Here is an 8,799-nt window from a genome sequence, read left to right as displayed (position 1 = left end):
GCGTCTCTCACCTGATGCAGTCACTTACGTCGCTTTGACCGCACAGCCACTGATTCCCGACAGTGCATATATCCTTCGCCCCACCATCGACGTGCTTTTGAACCGGAACATTGCTCTTCCGTATACGCTGGTTGCGATTACGAATAACAACGTCGTTCTTGCGCTTCTGAATTTCAGCATATTCCCTCAAGTGCTTCTAGCCGGCATGATTTGGCCTGCGTTTCTAATACTTCTGACTCTGACATTGAAAATCTGAATGCCGAGAGCAGTTTCTTAGCACCAAATGCAGCTCACAGCTGTGGTTCCCTAACGGATGACTTGGCGAAGATAATTGCACCTGACCTACGTACGTCCGTGGCAAAGGCCACGGACGTACGTCTCCTCCTCGAATCGTACCTTGACAACTTTGATTTCGGTGACAAGCCTTTAGGACAAGCATCTGTAGTTCACCACCGTATCAACTGGGGACACGAACCCCATTCGTCCGAGTCCCTACCGTGTATCGCTATCGTGTGTCGTGTAAGCTGAATGTCGAGTCATCCAATCAGAAGTGGACAAAATTATCCGCAAAGGGGTCATCGAACCATCAGCCAGCGCTTGCGCTTCGCCAGTCGTCCTTGTGAAAAAAAAAAAAAACATGGTGCCTGGCGTTTTTCGGTCGAGTATCGCCATTTAAACAAGATCACTCGAAAAGATGTCTACCCAGAACCACGCATCGATGACGCCTTGGACTGCACGGAGCTAAATACTTCTCGTCCATCGATCTTCGATCCGGCTACTGGCAGATTTCAGTTGATGAAATGGACCGCGAGAAGACGGCCTTCATCAAACCGGATGGCTTATATCAGCTCAAAGTCATGTTTTTTGGCCTGTGCAATACTCCTGCGACATTTGAACGTATGATGGACTCTCTTCTGCGAGGCTACAAATGAACCACCTGTCTCGGTTACCTTTACGACGTTATTGTTTTTTCTCCCAAGTTCGGCAGCCGCCTTACCCCACTCGCTGCCATTCTTGCGGTCTTCCGGAAAGTCGGCCTCCAACTGAACTCCACGAAGTGTGAATTCGGGCGCCGTCATATTACCGTGCTGGGACATCTCGTTGATGCCTCCGGTGTCCAAACAGATCCGGAAAAAGTTCACGCCGTACGCAATTTCCCTGTGCCACATTCAGCTGCCGACGTGCGCTGCGTCAACGGCCTGTGTTCTTACTTTCGCCGTTTCGTCAAAAACTTCGCCGACATTGCTCGGAATTTGACAGAAATTTCAATGAAGAACACGCCATTCTCATGGGGCTCTGAGCAAGCTCACGCGTTCACAGCTCTCATCGGGTTACTGACCACCCCTCCCCTACTTGCCCACTTTGATCCATCTGCACCGGAAGAAGTCCACACTGACGCAAACGGCCACAGCATCGGCGCTGTTTTCGCCCAACAGCAGAACGGTACCGAGTGCGTGATTACTCTATCACCGAGTGGGAGTGCTTGGCTTTAGTTTGGGCTGTCGCGAGGTTCCGACCATAGTTGCACGGCTGCACTTTTTCGGTAGTTACAGACCACCACGTCCTCGGCTGGTTGTCTTCCCTCCGGGACCCCACAGGACGGCTTCGTCGCTGGGGTTTGCGGCTCCAGAATTTTCATTTCTTGTGAACTATAAGTCTGGACGCCTGCACAAGGACGCTGAGTGTCTCTCGCGTCACCCCGTGGATCCTCCCGATCCTGTTGAGCATGATCCGGTGACCTGCGTGATGGCTTTGACTAACATGACCGACATGCACTCTGAACAACAACGAGACGCATCCTTACAGTCCGTCATCGCCGGAGTGCAATCTGGCCTCAACGACGTCACGTGCCGCCTGTTCGTGCCGCATGACGGCATCCTCTACTGCCACATTATCAACCCTGAGGGCCCTTGTCTTTGGTCGTCATGTGTGATCTGTTGTTCTCGAACAACTTCCGGATGCACCGACGGCGGGACACCTTGCAGTTTTGTGTACGTGCGACCACGGCGCCGGTTCTCCTGGCCGGGTCTCTACCGCTCTGTGCGTCGTTATGCCGCAACTTGTGAATTGTGTCAGTGCCAGAAGAAACCTCCCCTGCCACCTGTCGGCCTACTCCACCCAAATAAAGTTCCTTCTAAACCATTCTTTCTTGTAGGCCTTGACCAGCTTGGCACTTTTCCAACGACGACTAGAGGGAATAAGTGGATCGCTGTCGCTACTGCCTGCCAGACGCACCCCAGCCCATTCTTATTCTTCCGATCATTTCATGACACTGAAATAATCAGAAGAATAAGAATGGGCTGAGGTGCGTTTGGCAGGCATTCTCAGGTCATGAACAGCAGGTTGCCATTATCCCTCAAGAGAAAAGTGTGTAACAGCTGTGTCTTAACAGCACTCAGGTACGGGGCAGAAACCTGGAGGCTTACGAAAACGCTTCTACTTAAATGGAGGACTTCGCAACGAGCTATACAAAGCAGAATGATAGGTGTAACGTTAAGGGATAAGAAAAGAGCAGATTGGGTGAGGTAACAAACGCGAGGTAATGACTTCTGATTTGAAATCAAGAAAAAGAAATGGATATGGGCAAGACATGTAATGAGGACGGAAGATAGCCGATGGTCATTAAGGGTTACAGACTGCATTGCAAGGGAACGGAAGCGTAGTAGGGTGCGGCAGAAACTTAGGTGGGCGGATCAGATTAAGGAGTTTGCAGGGAAAACATGGCCACAATTAGTACATGACTGGGGTAGATGGAGAAGTATGGGAGAGGCCTTTGCCTTGCAGTGGGCGTAACCAGGCTGATGATGATAGGCTAAATGCGAAAACACCCGTGTACTTAGATTTAGGTGCACGTTAAAGAACCCCAGGTGGTCAAAATTTTCTTAGTCCTCCACTACGGCGTGCCTCATAATCAGAAAGTGGTTTTGGCACGTAAAACCCCATAATCTATCTCATGATGATGATGATGATGATGATGATGATGATCTATTTATTATGGAGCCCTACGTATCCCTTGAGAATTTTCTCTAAGAAGAAGAACAAGAAGAAACTTTATTAATGAATTGTCCGGCATTTTTTGTTGTGGTGGCCTCAGGTGGCGGCTTGAAGTCCTTGAACTCGGGCGGCATCTTTGGCTTGCCGGACAGCCGAGAGCTGGTCTGCCAACTCTGAACTTTTGAGAGCCGCCTCTCAGCGGTGGCGACGCCGATGGACAAGGTCCCCGGCAGCGCCCGCAGCCGGGGCGGCGTCGGGAAGAAGTGATCTATAGGCTTCCCGTACGGTGGCAACGGCCGCGATTACGGACGCGTCGCGAACTGAGGTGGTTTCATTACCGTGGTTGCCGGCACATTCTCAGAGCACGTGTCGCAGCGTTGCTCTCTGTCCGCAAGCTTTGCAGGCGTCTGTTGGGTATAAACCCGGGTAGCAGTGATGTAAAATGGCGGGGCTAGGGTAGGTGTGTGTCTGGAGCAAGTATAAAGTCATGGCCTCATTCCTGTTTAACTTATCGTGTGGTGGCGGCAATTTCGGTCTTACGAGTCTGTACTGTTGCGTTTTGTAGCGTCAAGATTTTGTCTCAGTCAGTCAGTCAAGAACTTCAGTGAAGTCCTGAGGAGTTTTAAGCCGTTAGAGATCCCATACGGGGAGCTCCTCGGGCCGAAACCGTAGGCGACGCCCAAGTCGGGACGGGAACGTGGTGACGCTCCGCTAGTTCTTGGGCCCTCTGGACGGCCTTGAGCTGGAGTTTGAGGTCTGGGCTTTTGAGGGCTTCTGCTCGTTCGGGCTCACTAGAGAGAGGACCCTTTGGTAACGCGGTACATTGCCATAGCATGTGCGAGAGTGAGCAATAAAGTTCTTGGCAATCTGGGCAATTTGCCGGGATGTCTTAGTTATAGTGACTCAGTAGGCCTCGTGACGGATACCAGTCCGTTTGTAGCATTCGAAACGCGGCCGCCTGCGCGCGTTCGAGTTTGGAGTGCGGGAGCGGATATTTCATTCTGCCTTTTCGATAGTATGAGGTGATTTCGTGATAAGTGAGTAGCGGGTCATTAAACTGAATGTCCAGCCCCTCGGAGGCCATGGGACCATCGCGGCAGGCAAGTTCTCGCGCACGGTCGTGGGCCGTTTCATTGAGGTTTGGTTTCCGCGGGTGAATGTCTTTCCCCATGTGAGCGGGGAACCAGGAGAGGCGTCGTTTGCTCTCCTTTGAGCTCGCTAGTAGTATGTGCGCCACTTCTTTACATACGTTGCCGCTTTCGTAGGCCCGAATTGCGGCACGCGAGTCCGTGAGGACATGAGTAAATGCGGGGTCTGCCATCGCGATGGCTACGGCTATCTGTTCTGCTTTAGCGCTGGTGGTCGTTTTAACCGATGCGGATGATCGTAAGGTTCCGTTACCGTCCACGACTGCTATCGCGAAAGTGGATGTGTTGCCGTACTGGGCCGCGTCCACAAATGCGGTGGCTTCGCGATCCGCGTCGGTGCGATCGAGAATCGCGCGGGCGCGGGCCCGGCGCCTGCCCACGTTGTGTTGTGGGTGGACGTTTCTACGAAATGGTGAGACCTTGTAGTTGTCTCTAATTGCGCTCGGTAGGGTAATTGCATGCTCGAAATAGGGAGTGATATTAGCTTCGTTTAGGATTAGCCTACCGGCTTTGGACGAGGATAGGCGTAGTATTTGCGCCATAGTCTGAGCCTCGATCCCTTCGTCGATGCTGTTGTGCATGCCTAGCTGGTCAACCTTTGATGTACTTGCTCTTTGTGGAATGTCCAAGACCTGTTTGATGCTCTTGCGAATGAGTGTGTTTAGTTTCGTCTTTTCTATTTTCGTCCAGTTGTGGGCAGAGGCGACGTAATTAATGTGGCTCATAAAGAATGCGTGGTATACGCGCGAAAGGTTATCTTCGCAGAGACCCTTTCTGCGCCCCGAGACTCTGTGGATGAGTCTGATCATGTTTTCAGTTTTGGCGGTTAAATGTTTGATAGTGTGTCCGTGGCATCCGGTGGCTTCGATTAGGAGCCCAAGAATGCGTATGTGGTCGACTCACGGAATCTGTTGTCCGTCTCCTGTGTGTAGTGCGATCGGAAGTTCGTCTAGAGATGTTAGGTAGTGGACTCCTTGGCAAGACTTGCGAAATGGTAAGAGTTCCGATTTCTTGGAGGATAGCTTCATGCTTGTGTCTAGTAGGTAGTCTTCCGTGGCATCTAGGGCAGACTGTAATGTCTGCTCCATGTCGGCCAAGGAGCCTCCCGGGCTCCAAATGGTGATGTCATCTGCGTATAAAGCGCAGTTTACGTTCGGGATGTCTCGTAGTTTGTCTGCGAGTCCCTTCATCACTATATTAAATAGTAATGGAGACATGACTGAGCCTTGAGGTGTTCCGACGGAGCCCAGCGTGTAAGGGTCCGACTTAAGTTCTAAGACTCGCAGTCGGGCTTCTCTGTCTTTCAGGAAGGAGCGTACGTACTCCTGAAATCTCTGGCCGAGGCCGAGGCCTGCAACAGACTCCAGTACGAAGCGGTGCGAGACGGTATCGAATGCTTTCGTGAGATCGAGGGCGAGGATGCCTCGAACGTCTCTTGTTTTAACGTCGAAGTTCTGTCTCTTTAGGAGTAACATAACATCCTGAGTGGATAGGTGGGGTCGAAACCCTACCATGTTGTATGGGAGGAGTTCGTGTTCCTCAATGTAGCGTGACACTCGGTTGTGAATGACGTGCTCCGCTACTTTACCCACGCAAGAAGTAAGAGAGATGGGTCGTAAGTTGTCCAGGTTAAGGGGTTTGCCGGGTTTGGGAATGAGGACCACCGTGGCAGTGCGCCATTGCGTTGGTACCTCTCCTGTTTCCCACATGTGGTTGATGTCTTTCGTGAGCAATGTAATGGATTGGTCGTCTAAGTTACGTACCATTCGGTTGGTTACCCCGTCGGGTCCTGAGGCCGACCTGCTGTTTAGGTTGAGTAGCGCCTCTCGGACTTCTGCTTCCGTGAAGGCAGCGTCTAGCTCGGGATTGGATTCGCACTTTATGCTCAGGTAATCGTTGGGGTGAGCGTCGCCTAATGGAAGGTATCGTTTGGCAATTTCTTCCACGAAAGACTCCTCCGTTCCCCCTTTCTCTTTATGTGACTGTAGAAGTCGGTCTAGCGCGTGGCTTTGATTATCCTTCGTTTGGCTGTCGTCTAACATGCGTTTCAGGAGGTTCCACTTACCTCCAGTCCGCATGCGGCCGTCGACCGCCGAACAGAGTTCGTGCCATTGGAGTCGTGTGAGTTCCGTACAGTATTGGTATATGTCTTGGTTGAGGATCGCGATGCGTTTGCGCAGTCGTCTGTTTAGACGTTGCTTTCTCCTTCGCGTATCGAGGCCTTGGCCTCGAGTAAGTGTGCGAGGTGAGGGTCAACCCTTGGGACCTCCAGTTCCGTTTGTATGGTTTTCGTGGCTCTAGTTACGTCGCCCTTTATCGCAGAGAGGAGTTCCGCGAAGGAGTCGTACGTGTTCGTGTCTTCCTTCCGTAACTTACGGAAGGTATCCCAGTCTGTGAGGGTGAAAGATCGGGGTGGGGCGGTCGTGTTTGGTATTTCTGTGCGTATGACGAAGTGACGGCAGCCCAGGTTCTCTTGCGTATTTGTCCATGTGTAGTTTTCTACATTGCGGAGTAACGTGAGGTCCGGCGTAGTATCGCGTCGCGTCGACGTACCCAATCTGGTGGGAAACCTGTGGTCCGTCACCAGGGTGAGGGACGGGTCGTCTATTGCGCGCGAGAGGTCGTTGCCGCTCGGCTTGATTGTGGGGTAGCCCCACGACGGGTGGGGAGCGTTGAAGTCACCTGCGATAATGAGCGGTGAGTTTCGTGCCAATGATGTGACTTTACTAAGGATCGCGTGGAAGGATTGTTTGTAGTGCGTGGGGGAGCTGTAGACGTTTAGTACAAAAATGCTTTGTTTTAAGAGTCGGTTAGGTACAAACTCGATTAATAATTTTTTTTTAACTTGGATTGTTCGGTATCGCCTATAAATCGCCCAATAATGTATATTTACACTATTATTACAATTTGACTGCGTTAACTTCGAAAATAACGAATTTACTTACGGTTAGAAGGCATTACTCTTTTCGCTTGATGGGGTGGGGTACTCGCGAAAAAATGCTTACGCATTAACAAAACAAATGTGGTGCTTTATTATACATATCGCTGCAGCATCATTGTACAGAGTTCAGTGAAGAATTCTAGCAAAATATTTTTTGTATGAAGAGTAGTCAAAAAAGCTATCAAGTAACCGAGCTATCGGTAACCAAGTGTTATCGATCAGCTTGATGGACGATGCCGCCTCCCCACCCGGCACACATTCGGGAGGAGGTCGGCATCCTAAGGCATATACAGAATGCGTCACTCCTCGCCCCGGCAGTGCTACACGTGCTTCACCCAGAACTCTATCAGAGTGTTCTGTGCGGCGTTTGTGCAGTGGATCCGGCTGACCAATCGCGCATCATGTGCGACTGTGCCGGGCTCCCGACCGAGTGGGAGAGAGAAACTTTATTGCAATTGTAAAGATTTGAAGGAGGGGTTGTCGGAGCCTCTCAGTCCAGGGCCCCACTGGCCTCTGCCGCCGGCCTGACCTGGCTAATTAAGGACTTTTGTCCTGCCAGGTCGGAGCGGGCGAGCTGTGCCTCCCACTGCTCCATTGTCCTACTGGTATTTGGCCTATGAGGGTGTTTAGTGCACTGCCAGGTTATGTGTATTAGGGTACGTATGCCACCGCACCAAGGACAGTTGGCCCTATAACGAGTGCGATACATGGCGTTTAGCAATTTTAAATGGGAGAACACCCCGGTCTGTATTTTACGCCAATCGGTGGCCTCTTCCCCGTTAAGTTGTGGGTGAGGCGTCGGGTATTTTCTGCGGACTCCACGCTGATGAGCAAGAATGTCTTTGGCATTTAAATTGGTGGACTTTTGTGAGGGATAGTGCGGGTGGTTGGGGTTAGAAGAGGACGCCATCGCTCGGTTAGTGAACCCTCGAGCTAACGCGTTAGCCTTTTCGTTCCCCTGTACCCCCGCGTGGCCCGGGCACCAGAGTAGGCGATGATGGTGGTTGAAGGATTTGGGGATTATCGCGAGGCTAGCCGCAGTCACGTGCCCCTTGAGAAACATGCGACATGTCTCCTGGGAGTCCGTGACCACGACCGAGTCCCTTTGCGACCGCTCCGTGTGAGCGAGTGCGATGGCCACTGCTAATATTTCAGCCGCGGTGGGGGATCCCGCCGTGGCCGACGCGGTAATTTGCTGTTGGCTGATAGCGTTCACGACAGCCAGGGCGTACCTCCGGTCGCCTCTGCATACAGAGCTGCGTCCGTGTAGTACGTGTTGTACCTATGGTTATTAGAGTACGCTGATTGAATGTGTTGTACGCGTGCTTTGCGCCTTTCTTTGTTGTACTCGGGATGCATATTCTTTGGAATTGGGGCTACCGTAATTTTGGATCTCATCGAAGGAGGGAGGGGTACGGCCTGCTCTGTGAGATGAATGGGGTATGCTGGGATATTGAGTCTAGCCAATATTGCCCTACCAGTTTTTGTGAAGCTGAGGCGCTCCCTCTGTCGCATCAGGGTGGCTTGCCTCAGTTCGTCGAAAGTATTATGCACTCCCAAAGCTAACATGCGCTCCGTTGAAGCACATTTAGGCAGGCCCAGAGCAGCTTTGAAAGCGGTTCGGATTATTGTGTTAGCCTGCTTTTTCTCCTCCCTGTTCAGGATTTCGTACGGTAAGCAATACGTTATTCGACTAACTACTAAGGACTGTACGAG

This window comes from Dermacentor andersoni, chromosome 8, assembly GCF_023375885.2.
Source record: "Dermacentor andersoni chromosome 8, qqDerAnde1_hic_scaffold, whole genome shotgun sequence".
Classification (NCBI taxonomy): domain Eukaryota; kingdom Metazoa; phylum Arthropoda; class Arachnida; order Ixodida; family Ixodidae; genus Dermacentor; species Dermacentor andersoni.
The sequence above is the reverse complement of the archived record's forward strand: the minus strand, read 5'-3'. Positions refer to the sequence as shown.